The 19,032-nt window shown below is 44.9% G+C and overlaps 1 long non-coding RNA gene across 1 annotated transcript; it reads right to left on the bottom strand.

Moving 5' to 3' along the window:
- Positions 1 to 384: 384 nt before the first annotated feature.
- LOC135057599 (uncharacterized) lies at positions 385 to 15,446 on the bottom strand. The gene is made up of 3 exons (XR_010244231.1): positions 15,157 to 15,446; positions 2,350 to 2,419; positions 385 to 813 (listed from the first exon to the last, which is right to left on the bottom strand). It is a non-coding gene; the product is annotated as an uncharacterized LOC135057599 (long non-coding RNA).
- Positions 15,447 to 19,032: the final 3,586 nt, after the last annotated feature.

Genomic DNA, 19,032 nt, shown 5'->3' on the forward strand with positions numbered 1-19,032 from the left:
GCATTCGATCAGAAGCAGTTGCAGTTTTGCTTATTTTGCAAAACTGCAACTGACGCTGCATAAGGCCCTTAGGGGGACATTTACTAAGCAGTGATAGGAGCGGAGAAGTGAGCCAGTGGAGGAGTGGCCCCATCAACCAATCAAGCAGCTCTGTATAATTTTATAGTATGCAAATGATAGATGTTACTTCAGTGCTGATTGGTTGCATGGGCACTTCTCCACTGGTTCACTTCTCTGCTCTTATCACCGCTTAGTAAATGTCCCCCTTAGTTCAAAGAATTAGAAGACTGGATGATGTAATGTTTATAGTGCCTCTTCAAAGAGTATTCCTCCTTTCCAAAGATAGAGGCTTAATGTACATTAGGTGAAAATCTGAATTGGCCCCTTAGCCTTTAATATCATTTCTATGCAAATACCATTAAAATTCCAGAACCGAGGTGGTGTTTAAAAACTTGTTTTTTGCATGATGCTATTCTGTATGTGGCATATTATTACCTAGGACAAATAAGTTAAAGTGTATAGGGGATTTATTATAAGTTGCTGAGTAATTGATGCAATCTTCATGGTAGATGCCTAAGCACAGCCTAAGGGATCTTTGCAATGTAGAGATAGCACTACTAATATCATATTTGCCCAACTGTCCCCTGTACATTGATGTAGCCTATCAGCCAGGCGCAGCAGTCCTCATGCAGAGATGTCACAAGAGGGCAAGGTTAGAAGACATCCTCCCTGCTTCTGACCAGTATAATGTAATTTGCTTTCCCGCAGTAACTGTTCTGTTTTCCATTCAAAGACTATCAGCCGTTTAATAGTCTGAAAAAAAAAAATCAGACTGCAATAAAGATGGCCGTGGGGTTAAAGACAGAAATGTTTTTGATTTGTCCTTTTTACAATGCGAAAAACTGTCATTAAAGTCCCCTTTGTTTAGGTTCTACATTTATTAAAACAAAGTGTTTTTATCTTGTGTGACACACCCTCGCAGTGGCATATGCTGGCACTGTCACAGTACGATGAAAAGGTGGTGGAGATATAGAAATAATTCACCTTTACTGCACAGCCATCCTGCAGTCTATTGATGCTCAGGGAGACCGCAGGATGGGAACTTGTATGGATAAACTCGTAACATAGATACACGTAGTATAACTCTGAAATCTGGAATAAATGACTAGCTTTACAAAATGCACAGGGTGAATCATATATTATCAAAATATCCTGCCAACCCAGAAAGAGTTTACAATGCATGTAATTGGAAAACAAAATGAATACAAAAGTACTTTAATAATACTGACTTTTGAAGTGCGATCAGACTGTCTTTATAACTGACAAAGTCGCCTACTGATCTACCCTAAATGTATTTTTCTGTGTGTGTAAGTAATTCTCTATGTTGTCTACAGCTCACAAGTTCAATGTCACTTACCATGAATACATTTACTAAGCAGAAATAGATATAGTTGGATTGAGATTGAAAAACAAATGCAACATAAAGTGCTTGTACGATACATGATATGCCTGAACCTATATAACAAGCACCTTAGAATTAATGATTTTTTTTTATTATATTAGAGAATTTATAGGATCAATTAACAATTTATTTAAGTGGATTTTGTTTATTTTAATTTACAAATAAAATCAATCTTTGATTACCCTTCTCATTAACTTTGTGGAGCCAGTTTACTATAGTAAGATAAAGAGGTAGAGCGGATGCATTTTTGCTTCCACTCAGAACTGTTGGATATTACATGTTAATTACAGCACTGCGTAATACAGTATGTTGACACTATACAGTTAAATGATTAATAATAATGGGGTAAAAGCTTTCCAATCACACTGAACTATTTAATAAAATAAAAAATACTAATTTTAAAAATGTTTATCAAGGCAAAATACACAGGGTCATGGTGGTCAATTTAAGTGAGTATACTGTAACTCCTGGATTGCATCTCCAGTGTGTAGATCTTAATAAACTACAAAAATGGTCCTGTCACTTTTTACCGTATCTGCTACGGCTGCTCCTCGGGTAATGGAAAGAACAATGGATTAATATTTACTTACATTAAGACATCTCAAATTCATATCTCTATAGATTTACCAAATTTTTGACACTCATTTATATTTACAACCGTGAAAATCAGAAACTCCCGTGCAAAGAACGGGTAGAACTGCTAGTGTATAGTTAGAGACAGTTATGATTTGTGTATAGGTTAACCTAATGTTATGGGAAAAGCTTCACTATTAAATTTAGATTTAACATCATAGTTAGCAGCTTCAGGAAATCTGCAAGAATATATTTGTGTTGATGTTAGTACATGTTTATCCATATATACAACTTCGTGAATTGTAAATTCTTACCTTAATGCTCCAGTGTTGTTGATAATGTATAAAGTTAAAGTTTACAGCATTCTTACTTGATGAAGAGTTCCTGAAAAAAAGAAAAAAAGAAAACATATTTTCACTTTGACTCAGTTGGATTTGAGGTTGAGTTGTATATTATCACCAGAGTGGGAATTGAGTGTACAGGTGTGAATAATAACATTAAGAAGGCTTGACCCAAGCCAAATCTAGAGATGAGTCAGTAACAGTAGCTCGGTGGAGATCTGATCGCAATGTTATTGTAACCCTGTATAGAACTAGGGTCACAATACAATGGAGCATAGTTGTGAGTCAGACGCTCTCCTGGTCGCCCCTCCCTCCATTTCATGACCAGTTTCCTCTAAGTCCCCAGTGATTAACTGTTTCCTGCATCCATCTCAGACGCTGTACACGAATGGGACCCACTGAGCATCTGTGTTCACTATAGGTTCATGGAGCGGCAGTGTACACTAGTAGTGTCTGGATCCACTCAGCGTTCGCTAATGTATTGATCGGTTCTGGAAGCAAGGTGAGTCTCCCTGTATCCCACTCTACTAAGTACGGATAATACAGCACTAAGTCTCTATCTACCTTTTTAAGTATGAATAGTTAGATAAGTGCCTATTGCATATGGGTCTGTATACATTCACTGTTGTTTCTTTCACAATGCATCTGAAAACGGTAGATCTGTTTAAACATGATTCAGTAATATGTTCTCCTACATACTTGAAATGTAGTTGTAGTTGATGATATTGCTTATTGCTCATACTGCTTATTAAACTAATGTATGACATGTGACTGACTGCTAGTGTGATTGCGGACTTTATTCTTTCAGTTTTATTCTATTCTGATCCTCAATGCTGGTGCATAGGTAGGGTCGGATTGTATGTCACTTTAAAAACCTTAAAGTGATTACAGTCACAAATTGTGTAGTACACTGTGGAAGTGTTGATTATTTATCATGTCTAAGAGTGGCAAAGGTGAGGAAGATACACTCACAGCAACACCAACTCTCATACCATGTTTGTCTTGCAAAGCTGTGTTATCCTCTCAGGATTTGGTTCAGGATGGTTTGTGTGCAAATTGTTTTAGCTTTCACCAGGGTTGATCCACCTTGGGCTATGTTTGCACAGACTTTATCCAGTATAGCTGAAAGGATAATTCCTCCAACTCCTGTACCGGGGATAGGTTACACGATTAACCCTTACATGCAGCTTCCCACTTGTGGTGTATCACTTCCAGCAGCTGCCTCTCAAAAGAAACAGGCTGATAAGCCGGTGGTAAGTAAATCTTCCTCCTCACAGGCTACACATGGTTCAGACGAGGATTCATTGGAGGATGAAAGCTCAATTAATTCTACTTCGGCATACAAAGAGGAGGAGGAAGGTCTCAGCTCAGTGGATATAGCCGTGTTAATTAAAGCAATGAAAGACATTCTATCCTTAGAGAATTCAGCAGAGCCTGTGTTAAAAACCAAGGCACCTGTGTGTAAACATCCCAAAAAAGTTAAGACTGAGTTTCCAGGGTCAGATCAGCTGATGGAAATCATGGAAGAGGCTTGGGCTACGCCTAATAAAAACTTTCGAATTCCTAAGAAATGGAATTCCAGTTATCCTCTTCCAGCTGGGGATTGTTTAAAAAGGGAGGTGGCTCCTAAAGTAGATATGCATGTGATTCAATTAGAGCAAAACTTTACATTACTTTTGCCTTCAACATAATTAAATGATGTCATGGATAAGAGTGTGGATGGTTTTCTAAAAACCATTTTTTCCCTGTCTGGGGCAGTCATAAGGCCAGCCATGGCTTCAGCTTGGATGGCAAAGGCAGTGGCTGCCTGGGATGATGCATTAGAGGGGGATTTTTCAATAGCATCTAGAGAGCAAAAATCCCATATAGCACATATAGCTGCAATGTTCTTGGAAGAAGCAGCATTGGATATGGGTACTATTGCCTCCAGGGCATCAGCTTCAACAATAGCTGCTCATAGAGCAGTTTGGCTACGTACGTGGAAAGCTGATTCAGTATCTAAGAAGGTTTTGGAATCTTTGTCCTTTTCTGAAGATATTCTTTTTGGTAAAGAATTTACAAATATTTTGGAGTCAGAAGCAGACTCCAGGAAAGTAAAGTTTCCTTCCACATACAATTTCAAACCTAAAGATCTGGCTTTTCGGCCCTTTCGGTCTCATGGAAAAGCTAAAAGTTAAAGTGATAGCAGGCAGTCCCAATAAAACAAGTCTGGTAAGACTAAAAAGCATTGGGCTACCAGAGGACTGGTTGGTAAAACAGATAAACCATCAGCCTGATGGTGCAGGCCTCCACCTGGGGGATCCCAGGGTGGGGGACTGACTTCTTCAGTTTGCCCAGATCTAGCAGCAGTCTACAGCAGATGCCTGAGTGCAGGAAGTGGTATCTCTAGGTTATGATTTTGCCTTCAAGAAGCACCCTCCTCGAAGGTTTTTTTTGTACCAGCCCATCTTGGGTGGAGATGAAAGCCAGGGCTTTGCAAGAGGCAGTTCAGAAATTGCTTCAGTCAGGAGTAGTCATTCCAGTTCCTCATGCACAACAGAGAACAGGGGTTTTACTCCAACCTGTTTTTAGTTCAGAAGCCAAATGGGTCATTTTGGCTCATTCTCAATCTCAAAGTGCTGAACAAATACATTTAGGTACCTCGGTTTTACATGGAGACTTGACGTTCCATCATTTTGGCCATGGAGCAAGGGGATTATATGATATGCATAATGTTTACCTACATGTTCCTATAGCACTGTCCCATCAGTGCTATCTCAGGTTCGCTATCCTCCAACAGCATTTTCAGTTCCAGGCCCTACCTTTTGGGTTAGCCACAGCCCCCAGAGTACTTACCAAGATTATGGTGGTAATGGCAGCTTATCTCCGCCAGCAAGGGATAAGAATTTTTCCATACCTCAATGATCTTTTAATCCTGGCACAGTCACAGGAATTGCTCATATGTCATCTGCAACAGACAATAAGGTGTCTGCAGAAGCACGGGTAGCTCATAAATTGGGCATAATTGTCTCTGGTTCCGTCACAGGGGATGACTCACTTAGGGGCTGTACTGAATTCAAGTCTTCAGAGAGTAATGTTACCTCTGAACAAGATATCCAAGGTTCAGTCAAGGATTCAGGCATTGCTACACAGTCAAAAGGAATCCATTCACGCAGCAATGCATGTGATGGGTTTGATGGTGTCAACATTCGACATGGTGGAGTATGCACAATTTCACTCGAGGCCTCTGCAGCGTCTGATTCCTGCCAAATGGAATGGGTTGCAAGAGATGATAAAAACATAGACTATGGTTACGATAGAAGTAAGAAGGTCATTAGCCTGGTGGCTACAGACATCCCATCTGGACAAGGGGAGACCCTTTTGGATATCAGATTGGGAAATTCTGACAACAGATGCCAGTCGCCAGGGCTGGGGAGCAGTGTCAGGAAGGTTGTGGTTCCAGGGGCAATGGACCAAAGAAGAAGGTTGCCTGCCAATAAATATATTGGAACTTAGGGCCATATACATGGCACTGATTCAGGCAAAAGACATTCTTGGGGGAAAACCAGTCCAGATCTGCTCAGACAATGCGATGGCAGTAGAGTACCTCAACCATCAGGGAGGAACTCACAGCCAAAAAGTGATGAAGGAGGTAAGTCACATACTAAAGTTGGCAGAACTTCATCACCCAGCCTTGTCCGCAGTGTTCATTCCGGGAGTCCTAAACTGGGATGCAGACTTTCTCAGCCGACACGCCATTCAGGCAAGTGAATGGGCTCTACATCCAGAGGTCTTCCAGACTCTAGTAGACAAGTGGGGGTTGCCAGAGATAAACCTCATGGCGTCCCGTTTGAACAACAAAGTTCTCGCATACAGGTCAAGACCAAAGGATCCCAGAGCGATCTTTGTGGATGACCTGTCGGTGAGATGGGACTTTCATCTGGCTTATGTGTTTCCTCCAATCACCCTATTACCCAGAGTGGTGAGAAAGATAAAGCAATGGAAAGGTGCCGTGATACTAATAGCTCCGGCTTTGCCCAGAAGGCATTAGTACACACTGTACACAGATCTGCAGAGAATGTAGATGGATGCTCCACTTCTGCTCCCTCAACATCCAGATCTACTGATTCAGGGTCCTTGTTATCACAGACATCTGGATCGACTGTCTTTGACGGCGTGGCTCTTAAAACCTCTATCCTGAAGTCAAGGATTTTCACAACAGGTAATTCACACTATGCTCAGAACAAGGAAACCTTCCTCAGCTCGCATTTATCACCGAATATGGCAAACCTATATTCATTGGTGCAGTGCATGGAAAATGGACCCTAAGTCTTTAAGAGTTTCCAGGGTCTTAGCATTCCTTCAGGCAGGAATGGATAAAGGTTTGAAGGTGGCTTCCTTGAGAAGTGTCAGCATTGACTGTATGGTTCCAAAATAAAATTGCCAACTTACAGGATGTGCATACTTTTTTCCAGGGAATGCTGCACATTCATCCTCCTTTTGTTCCTCCTACAGTGCCTTGGGACTTAAGTCTAGTCCTGAAAGCCCTTCAAGTTGCCCCATTTGAACCACTTAATAAATTGGATTTAAATGGTTGACAGCTAAAGTTCTCTTTGTACTGGCTATGGCGTCAGCTAGAAGAATATCAGATTTAGGGGCATTATCATGTCGTTCCCCATTTCTGATTTTCTTTTATCCAGATAAAGCAGCTCTCAGAACTAGATCTGGGTATCTTCCGAAGGTGGTGTCTAAATTCCACCTTACTGAAAAAATTGTAGTCCCGGCTTTCCCAGTACCGGGTCTTTCTGCGGGAGATGCATTGCTGGACGTGGTCCGTGCATTAAGGATCTACGTGGATCGTACCAGTGCCATCAGAAAGATTCTCTTTTCATTCTCTACGGATTTCACAAGAGAGGATGGCCTGCTGATAAGCAGACACTGGCAAGATGGCTACAGATGACGATTTCAGAAGCATATTCTCAAGCTGATCTCCCTGTTCCGGCTAATGTCTCTGCTCACTCCACTCGTAATGTAGGTCCATCATGGGCAGCACAACGTGGTGCTTCAGCAGAACAGATATGTAAGGCAGCCACATAGTCTTCCATTAACACATTCATTAGACATTGGGGGTCATTCCGAGATGATCGTAGCTGTGCTAAATTTAGCACAGCTACGATCATTCACACTGACATGTGGGGGAACGCCCAGCACAGGACGGACCGCGCCCACAAAACGGCAGCCAAACGCCGCTGTTCCCCTCCCCCCCCACTCAACGACCGCCTCTGCCTGTCAATCAGGCAGAAACTATCATAGCGGCCCGACGGCCTTCGGCCATCTGGCATGCGCCGGCACATGTGCAGTTCTGACCCGATCGCACCGCTGCAATAAACTGCCCATTATGCCATGGATACCTTTGCCTCTCAGGACGCTGAATTTGGGGTGATGGATTCTCCTGTCCAATCAGGAGCGTCCCCACCACTAAATTGCTTTGGGAAATCCCATTGTTATCCTGTGGATAACCTGTGGACTCTGCCGGAGAAATATACGTTATTAAGAACTTACCATTGATAACGGTATTTCTCCTAAGCCCACAGGATCCACAGGGATCCCACCCTGATGCACCTGATTTGAGGATCCTTTTACTCACTAACCTCTTCCTACTTGTATGGAAGGGTGTGCATGTGTGTTTTTATCACCTGATTAGGGCTATCTATGATGCTCCTGCCTTGAGCTTTGGAATACAACTGATTTGCCTGAGCCAGGAGGCGGAGATATATGGACAGGCCCGTTGCATGCTGGGAGGACGGAATGCTTTGACCGATTGGTGCAAATCCACTGTCGCTTCATCATGTCTCATTGTTATCCTGTGGATCCTGTGGACTTAAATACCGTTATCAACGGTAAGTTCTTACCATAACGTATATATGATCATGTCCCTACTGCCATGTTTGGGATATGTAAGAGATGCAGCCGGTTCTCATTCAAACACATCCAGTTTCCATAGTGACGGACATTAGAGACACTCCCCGGGTCTAAATCTTTCCAGACTTATCCAGGTGCTGTTCATTGTGTGATTGTAATGGGCTGGCCCACCTGTACTGTCATTGGCACTGCACTGCATAAATAGAGACTGCATCTTCACTTCAGTACTGGTTATACTGCCTGCTGACCATGGGATACCTGCTGATACAGATTGTCCTGACCTAACTTTGATCTCCTGTCCTTGGCTTGTTTATCAGATTCTCTCTATGTGCGCTTCCTGCCCTGAACTCACATCATGACCTGTGTAAGCCGGTTGCCACCTGCCCTGATTACTTGCCTATCCCTTGCCTGCTACATCCAATGCTCTATATATAAAACAACTGCCTGTGACCTGCCCAAATCCATCCTATCCCTAATGATACTTACCTCGGGAGCCATGACCTGTGGGGTCACTGCAGCAAAGTCCAAACTTGCAGGGATCTCTGTGCTAAAATGAACAGGTTGATCAGAAACTCATCGCTTGGTGAGTTTCCTAATGTTCTATCAATTCAACTTTCTTACTCCTATACAGTAGTTGACCATGTGTTATATAATCCAGTACAAATCTAAGTGTATCGATGGTGTAAATAATGAGCGAAGCAAAGGTGCAGCAAATTTAGATGAAATCAAATTTGGTCAATTGCGGCCTGTTGCTGATCCCAGAGTGTATTCTAAACCAGCATTTCACAGATTCTAAATTGTTTGCTAATAGAAAAGGGAAAAAGCCTCTGCTCTGTGATGAGGTTTGAATTCCATTTAGATAAAAATCATAGGGGGAATATTGCACAGAATACTAAGGGATATATTTATACAAAGTAAAATAGATCTTTAATCCTGATTTTTAGCAGAAGAAATAGGGTCACATTATAATAAAGCAGGAAACAGCAGAGAAATACTCAGATCTCTATAGATTTGCTTCACTGGGACAGACTTTTACCATGTGGTTTGTCCTGGCATTGGACATCATAGCCACCCAGCATGCCAAATACAGGTATCACAGGGCAGCTATGGTGCTGCCTTCCAGGTCCTATATTGTGGCATCTCCTGCCCTGTCCACAATATACCCCATGGAATGGTTAGCTATAACATGAGTAAATACCACACAAAGGGGGGTATTCAGGTTCAGATGGATTTGAGATAAAATTGCATCTCCCCATCTGCCCCTGTGGTACACAGGTGCAGGACCAGCTCTGCGTGTGCGCGCGCGGTGGGGGGGGAGGGGGGAATGCATTTGCATCTCAGTTATGCAAATGCCTCTGCCTGATTGACAGGCAGAGGCGTTTGTGGGGTGGCACAGGGCAGGGATGTGGTATTGCAGGGGTGGTTACGAAGCATTGGGCGGGTGTGGAGTGGGAAACGGAGGTGGGTTCGGGGCGGCCACGTGACGTAACACATGGCCGATGCAACTTGGAAAATGAGGGTGCTAGGCCTGCCTTCACAACCTGGCTGCGGAGGCAGGGGGACTTGCACAAATCAGCGTAGTTGCATGCTGGGCGGCCCACAGCAAGCGATTTTATTATTAGCAGTCTTGCCAAGATTGCAAAACTGCTACTAAAGCTGAAAGAGGGGCATAATTACAAAGCACGCGACAATTGCATCCTCACTTTATTATATGCCCAGTGACAGTAAATCAATCTTATTAAACCATAGTTTACATTCACATAGGCAAGGCATGGTTCGGAGCAATGGGGGTAATTCCAAGTTGATCGCAGCAGGAAATTTTTTAGCAGTTGGGCAAAACCATGTGCACTGCAGGGGGGGGGGGCAGATATAACATTTGCAGAGAGAGTTAGATTTGGGTGGGTTATTTTATTTCTGTGCAGGTAAATACTGGCTGCTTTATTTTTACACTGCAATTTAGATTGCAGATTGAACTCACCACACCCAAATCTATCTCTCTCTGCACGTTATATCTGTCCCCCTGCAGTGCACATGGTTTTGCCCAACTGCTAAAAAGTTTCCTGCTGCGATCAACTTGGAATTACCCTCAATATGCAGTGGCTAGGCACAATTGCAGGAGATGAAACGGACATAGTGGGGTATATTTACTAAGGTCCCGATTTTGACCGAGATGCCGTTTTTTCATCAAAGTGTCATCTCGGTAATTTACTAAGCAATAATCACGGCAGTGATGAGGGCATTCGTAATTTTTTGGAAGTCCAACAAAAAAATTACGAATGAATACACCATCGGTCAAAACGCGGCTGTTTAACTATGAATCTCGGTAATTTACTAAGAAGTGCAAAGCAAAAAAAAACCGAACACTGCCGTGAAAAATTACAACTCGTAAAAAAGTGCTTAAAAAAAACAGACCTGCTTTTTTTTACCGTGATTGTATAGGCATGCACGGATCCATGAGATCCGTGCATGTATATCAGTGGGAAGGGGTGGGAAAGTGATTATTTTCTCAAAAAAAATTGCGTGGGGTCCCCCCTCCTAAGCATAACCAGCCTCGGGCTCTTTGAGCCGATCCTGGTTGCAGAAATATGGGGGAAAAAATGACAGGGGTTCCCCCATATTTAAGCAACCAGCATCGGGCTCTGCGCCTGGTCCTGGTTCCAAAAATACGGGGGACAAAAAGAGTAGGGGTCCCCCGTATTTTTAAAACCAGCACCGGGCTCCACTAGCTGGACAGATAATGCCACAGCCGGGGGTCACTTTTATATAGTGCCCTGCGGCCGTAGCATCAAAAATCCAACTAGTCACCCCTGGCCGGGGTACCCTGGGGGAGTGGTGACCCCTTCAATCAAGGGGTCCCCCCCCCCAGCCACCCAAGGGCCAGGGGTGAAGCCCGAGGCTGTCCCCCCCCATCCAATGGGCTGCGGATGGGGGGGCTGATAGCCTTTGTTGTAAATGAAAAGATATTGTTTTTAGTAGCAGTACTACAAGTCCCAGCAAGCCTCCCCCGCATGCTGGTACTTGGAGAACCACAAGTACCAGCATGCGGCGGAAAAACGGGCCCGCTGGTACCTGTAGTACTATTACTAAAAAAATACCCAAATAAACACAAGACACACACACCGTGAAAGTAAAGATTTATTACATACATCCACACAAACATACATACATACTTACCTTATGTTCACACGAGGGTCTGTCCTCTTCTCCAGTAGAATCCAAGGGGTACCTGTTGAATAAATTCTACTCACCAGATCCCGGGTCCCAGGGTCCTCGGGGCAACCATTTGTAATCCAGGTACTTGAATAAAATAACAAAACGGAGAGCCGAGCCACGAACTGAAAGGGGCCCCATGTTTTCACATGGGACTCCTTTCCCCGAATGCCAGAAACCCACTCTGACTGATGTCTAAGTGGGTTTCTTCAGCCAATCAGGGAGCGCTACATTGTAGCACCCTCCTGATCGGCTGTGTGCTCCTGTACTGACTGACAGGCGGCACACGGCAGTGTTACAATGTAGCGCCTATGCGCTCCATTGTAACCAATGGTGGGAACTTTCTGCCCTGCGGTTGACCTAAAGTGACGTCACCGCTGAGCAGAAAGTTCCCACCATTGGTTACAATGGAGCGCATAGGCGCTACATTGTAACACTGCCGTGTGCCGTCTGTCACTCAGTACAGGAGCACACAGCCGATCAGGAGGGTGCTACAACGTAGCGCTCCCTGATTGGCTGAAGAAACCCACTTAGACATCAGTCAGAGTGGGTTTCTGGCATTCGGGGAAAGGAGTCCCATGTGAAAACATGGGGCCCCTTTCAGTTCGTGGCTCGGCTCTCCGTTTTGTTATTTTATTCAAGTACCTGGATTACAAATGGTTGCCCCGAGGACCCTGGGACCCGGGATCTGGTGAGTAGAATTTATTCAACAGGTACCCCTTGGATTCTACTGGAGAAGAGGACAGACCCTCGTGTGAACATAAGGTAAGTATGTATGTATGTTTGTGTGGATGTATGTAATAAATCTTTACTTTCACGGTGTGTGTGTCTTGTGTTTATTTGGGTATTTTTTTAGTAATAGTACTACAGGTACCAGCAGGCCCGTTTTTCCGCCGCATGCTGGTACTTGTGGTTCTCCAAGTACCAGCATGCGGGGGAGGCTTGCTGGGACTTGTAGTACTGCTACTAAAAACAATATCTTTTCATTTACAACAAAGGCTATCAGCCCCCCCATCCGCAGCCCATTGGATGGGGGGGGGGGGCAGCCTCGGGCTACACCCCTGGCCCTTGGGTGGCTGGGGGGGGACCCCTTGATTGAAGGGGTCCCCACTCCCCCAGGGTACCCCGGCCAGGGGTGACTAGTTGGATTTTTGATGCCACGGCCGCAGGGCACTATATAAAAGTGACCCCCGGCTGTGGCATTATCTGTCCAGCTAGTGGAGCCCGGTGCTGGTTTTAAAAATACGGGGGACCCCTACTCTTTTTGTCCCCCGTATTTTTGGAACCAGGACCAGGCGCAGAGCCCGATGCTGGTTGCTTAAATATGGGGGAACCCCTGTCATTTTTCCCCCATATTTCTGCAACCAGGATCGGCTCAAAGAGCCCGAGGCTGGTTATGCTTAGGAGGGGGGACCCCACGCAATTTTTATTTTTATTTTACACTGTTTAATTTAAAAAAAACAAAAAAAATGAACCCCAGCACGGATCACACAGATCCGGCCGAGATTCATTTTTAAAAAGTCGGCAGTGTTTTGCTAATCACTGCCGTAAAAATAGAAAAAAAAAACAACGAATGACATCGACATCGGAACAAAAGAAAAACCCGAATACGACAGCTTAGTAAATTAAGCGTAATAAATTCAAAAAGTTGCAGTTTTACACTTTCGATGTCATTCGTGATTGAACTTTGACCTCAAACGGGAAAACACGAATCTTAGTAAATTTACCCCATTGTTTTTATCTAGACAGGAGACTTTCTTGTTGAACAGTTGATTGAACAAAGAACATTGCTGGGTGCTGTAGTCACACTAATAGTATTTGGTTACAATAATACAAACTAGGATATATGGTACAAACTTCTATTCTGTTCTAAACATACATGGTTATGCTGTAACAGCCCAACCCCATTGTCTTGGAAAGAACAATAGGTGGTAAAAAATACTATGCTTTTAGTTTCTATTTTTGTGAGAAACAAGGTGCAGGCTTGTAATGGTGAAATTAACCAGGTGTTTGATTATGATGGTTTGAGGTGATTTTGTGAGAATGGGTGCAGCTGTGCCCCAGGAGGAGGACTGACAGATGCTGGAAGAGGCCCACTTGAGTGAGAAGGAGTTTGGCCATGGATGGAGCTCCCACCTGGAGAAAACCATTGAAATGCCCGCTGGATAAAGGTCTATTGTTGTGGGAGCAATCCAGGGGGAAGTCACCGCTGCAGATGTCATTGACAACAAAGGATCTTGGTGGGATATTTATCAACATAGGTGTGCGCGGGGGGGGGGGGGGGGTGCCTGGTGCGCACAGGCACCCCCTAATGTCTGGCACCCTGATCTCACATGCCTGATGCAGCGATAGCCGAGCAGGCTGGTTACTGTCCCCTCTGCACTGCACCCTGTACCCTGTCAGGACTGCAATACTGACGGGACGCCTGGGTTAATCACGGGTGCCACTGACACCGGCTTTCAAATTCCCAGCTCCACCTCCATGTACAAAAACAGTGCGATGTGACGTGATTACGTCATGCTGCTCGCACCCTCACCCATCACACCCGCCACACGCTCACCTCATTCCTTCTATGCTATGCCAATGCCAGCCACTGATGAGGAGCAGCATGCAGCCAGCGTTCCACTTAGGAAGACAAATTCAAAACAGGCAGACGGCCGGCAGCAGCATGGACACATCACTCATTTTTCCAGCAGCGTCAGTACTAGTCTGTGACTGTCAGTGTCAGTTTAGTTACTGACTTGTAAGTAAGCTGCTGCAGCTTGCAGGGGAAAGAGAGGGAGAGCCAGACCAGGCTGAGGAGGAGCAGTGTAATTGCAGTGAGTGCCATCAGGGGTGTTTGTTTGGAGCACCCCACAACATCTGACAATGCACTCGCTTTATTAGGATTGGTACAAAGGTGGATATTTTATATGCGTTGACCATCAATAGATGGTGCTAGATATGCCCAAAAGGCGATGCTAGACACACCCCTCCGACGGTGCACCCCCTAATAAAATGTGCTGCGCACGCCAGTGTTTATCAAGCTTGGAGAGAGATAAATTAGAGAGAGATAAAGTACCAATCAGCTTCTAACTGTCATTTTACAGGCTGTGTTTGAAAAATGACAGCTAGGAGCTGATTTGTTAGTACTTTATCTCTCTCCACTTACTCTCTCTCCAAGCTTTGATAAATCTCCCCTATTGTCCAGTAACTTGTTGCTGTGTATACGCACTGGACAACTTGAATGTGAAAAACCAGTCAAAGCTCTCTGCTTTTGATTATTAAGTACTGTATAGTGACTGGCCTTTCTAAATGATGATTTAAAAGGGGACGTATGCTTAAGTACATTAGAGATGTGGCTTGACAGTGTCAGTAAGAAGTGATACATTGCGATACCTTGCTCTTGTACAATATAAAAATGCATTGAAACAGGAAAAATTACCAAAGTAATACGTCTGGCGCTAGTGGAAGGAGAGGCTTCACCTTAAGCAGCTGATAAAAAGGGATAGTTAGTCCCTTGTATAGGATAAATGAATAGATATGACAGCGCTAATAACTGGATATGGTAAAAACAAATACAATATTAATTTACACATATATAAAAAAAAGGTATATATAGTTGCAACATCATAAATTAGAAGAAAATAAAAATTAGGGCAAGCACAGCACAATTAATGCGGATATTACCACTTGCAGGATATTTGGGTTCAGGGTGCATACAATGTCCATGGAGAGTTTAGCTACAGTCCTGGGGATATGTGCCACAGTGATTCAGATTAATATCCACTGATGAAGGTGAAAAAGAAGACCTTTTTGAGGCTTGATTCTGGACCTGATGATAGTCCTATTAAAGCTCCGGTCTTTAGCAAGCTCTATGTCACAATAGGCTCCCCTTTTGTTGTTTATAGACCTCTAGGCATTACTCCAGAATAGATGCAGATATCAGCCAGTGCCCAACTCCTGTAACACCAACGTGTAATGCTTGTCAAGGTAAGTGTGCTCCATAACTGATTGCCCTTATATACAGTAGCTGTGCTAATTGCCCATCATAAACAGGTGACAATAATTGAAAACATGAAAATTCACTATAAAAGTATACCATATCCAGTTTTATGAAATAATAACAAGTGGAGACCTGTAATGAGCGCCTGAAATTTTTCGGGTTTTGTGTTTTGGTTTTGGGTTCGGTTCCGCGGCCGTGTTTTGGGTTCGAACGCGTTTTGGCAAAACCTCACCGAATTATTTTTGTCGGATTCGGGTGTGTTTTGGATTCGGGTGTTTTTTTCCAAAAACACTAAAAAACAGCTTAAATCATAGAATTTGGGGGTCATTTTGATCCCAAAGTATTATTAACCTCAAAAACCATAATTTACACTCATTTTCAGTCTATTCTGAATACCTCACACCTCACAATATTATTTTTAGTCCTAAAATTTGCACCGAGGTCGCTGTGTGAGTAAGATAAGCGACCCTAGTGGCCGACACAAACACCGGGCCCATCTAGGAGTGGCACTGCAGTGTCACGCAGGATGTCCCTTCCAAAAAACCCTCCCCAAACAGCACATGACGCAAAGAAAAAAAGAGGCGCAATGAGGTAGCTGTGTGAGTAAGATTAGTGACCCTAGTGGCCGACACAAACACCGGGCCCATCTAGGAGTGGCACTGCAGTGTCACGCAGGATGGCCCTTCCAAAAAACCCTCCCCAAACAGCACATGACGCAAAGAAAAAAAGAGGCGCAATGAGGTAGCTGTGTGAGTAAGATTAGCGACCCTAGTGGCCGACACAAACACCGGGCCCATCTAGGAGTGGCACTGCAGTGTCACGCAGGATGGCCCTTCCAAAAAACCCTCCCCAAACAGCACATGACGCAAAGAAAAAAAGAGGCGCAATGAGGTAGCTGACTGTGTGAGTAAGATTAGCGACCCTAGTGGCCGACACAAACACCGGGCCCATCTAGGAGTGGCACTGCAGTGTCACGCAGGATGTCCCTTCCAAAAAACCCTCCCCAAACAGCACATGACGCAAAGAAAAAAAGAGGCGCAATGAGGTAGCTGTGTGAGTAAGATTAGCGACCCTAGTGGCCGACACAAACACCGGGCACATCTAGGAGTGGCACTGCAGTGTCACGCAGGAAGTCCCTTCCAAAAAACCCTCCCCAAACAGCACATGACGCAAAGAAAAAAAGAGGCGCAATGAGGTAGCTGTGTGAGTAAGATTAGCGACCCTAGTGGCCGACACAAACACCGGGCCCATCTAGGAGTGGCACTGCAGTGTCACGCAGGATGTCCCTTCCAAAAAACCCTCCCCAATCAGCACATGATGCAAAGAAAAAGAAAAGAAAAAAGAGGTGCAAGATGGAATTATCCTTGGGCCCTCCCACCCACCCTTATGTTGTATAAACAAAACAGGACATGCACACTTTAACCAACCCATCATTTCAGTGACAGGGTCTGCCACACGACTGTGACTGATATGACGGGTTGGTTTGGACCCCCCCCAAAAAAGAAGCAATTAATCTCTCCTTGCACAAACTGGCTCTACAGAGGCAAGATGTCCACCTCATCTTCACCCTCCGATATATCACCGTGTACATCCCCCTCCTCACAGATTATCAATTCGTCCCCACTGGAATCCACCATCTCAGCTCCCTGTGTACTTTGTGGAGGCAATTGCTGCTGGTCAATGTCTCCGCGGAGGAATTGATTATAATTCATTTTAATGAACATCATCTTCTCCACATTTTCTGGATGTAACCTCGTACGCCGATTGCTGACAAGGTGAGCGGCGGCACTAAACACTCTTTCGGAGTACACACTTGTGGGAGGGCAACTTAGGTAGAATAAAGCCAGTTTGTGCAAGGGCCTCCAAATTGCCTCTTTTTCCTGCCAGTATAAGTACGGACTGTGTGACGTGCCTACTTGGATGCGGTCACTCATATAATCCTCCACCATTCTATCAATGTTGAGAGAATCATATGCAGTGACAGTAGACGACATGTCCGTAATCGTTGTCAGGTCCTTCAGTCCGGACCAGATGTCAGCATCAGCAGTCGCTCCAGACTGCCCTGCATCACCGCCAGCGGGTGGGCTCGGAATTCTGAGCCTTTTCCTCGCACCCCCAGTAGCGGGAGAATGTGAAGGAGGAGATGTTGACAGGTCGCGTTCCGCTTGACTTGACAATTTTGTCACCAGCAGGTCTTTCAACCCCAGCAGACCTGTGTCTGCCGGAAAGAGAGATCCAAGGTAGGCTTTAAATCTAGGATCGAGCACGGTGGCCAAAATGTAGTGCTCTGATTTCAACAGATTGACCACCCGTGAATCCTTGTTAAGCGAATTAAGGGCTGCATCCACAAGTCCCACATGCCTAGCGGAATCGCTCCGTGTTAGCTCCTCCTTCAATGCCTCCAGCTTCTTCTGCAAAAGCCTGATGAGGGGAATGACCTGACTCAGGCTGGCAGTGTCTGAACTGACTTCACGTGTGGCAAGTTCAAAGGGCATCAGAACCTTGCACAACGTTGAAATCATTCTCCACTGCACTTGAGACAGGTGCATTCCACCTACTATATCGTGCTCAATTGTATAGGCTTGAATGGCCTTTTGCTGCTCCTCCAACCTCTGAAGCATATAGAGGGTTGAATTCCACCTCGTTACCACTTCTTGCTTCAGATGATGGCAGGGCAGGTTCAGTAGTTTTTGGTGGTGCTCCAGTTTTCTGTACGTGGTGCCTGTACGCCGAAAGTGTCCCGCAATTCTTCTGGCCACCGACAGCATCTCTTGCACGCCCCTGTCGTTTTTTAAAAAATTCTGCACCACCAAATTCAAGGTATGTGCAAAACATGGGACGTGCTGGAATTGGCCCAGATTTAATGCACACACAATATTGCTGGCGTTGTCCGATGCCACAAATCCACAGGAGAGTCCAATTGGGGTAAGCCATTCCGCGATGATCTTCCTCAGTTGCCGTAAGAGGTTTTCAGCTGTGTGCGTATTCTGGAAAGCGGTGATACAAAGCGTAGCCTGCCTAGGAAAGAGTTGGCGTTTGCGAGATGCTGCTACTGGTGCCGCCGCTGCTGTTCTTGCGGCGGGAGTCCATACATCTACCCAGTGGGCTGTCACAGTCATATAGTCCTGACCCTGCCCTGCTCCACTTGTCCACATGTCCGTGGTTAAGTGGACATTGGGTACAGCTGCATTTTTTAGGACACTGGTGACTCTTTTTCTGAGGTCTGTGTACATTTTCGGTATCGCCTGCCTAGAGAAATGGAACCTAGATGGTATTTGGTACCGGGGACACAGTACCTCCAACAAGTCTTTAGTTGGCTCTGCAGTAATGATGGATACCGGAACCACGTTTCTCACCACCCAGGATGCCAAGGCCTCAGTTATCCGCTTTGCAGTAGGATGACTGCTGTGATATTTCATCTTCCTCGCAAAGGACTGTTGAACAGTCAATTGCTTACTGGAAGTAGTACAAGTGGGCTTACGACTTCCCCTCTGGGATGACCATCGACTCCCAGCGGCAACAACAGCAGCGCCAGCAGCAGTAGGCGTTACACGCAAGGA

This window comes from Pseudophryne corroboree, chromosome 3 (genome assembly GCF_028390025.1).
Source record: "Pseudophryne corroboree isolate aPseCor3 chromosome 3, aPseCor3.hap2, whole genome shotgun sequence".
NCBI classification, from domain to species: domain Eukaryota; kingdom Metazoa; phylum Chordata; class Amphibia; order Anura; family Myobatrachidae; genus Pseudophryne; species Pseudophryne corroboree.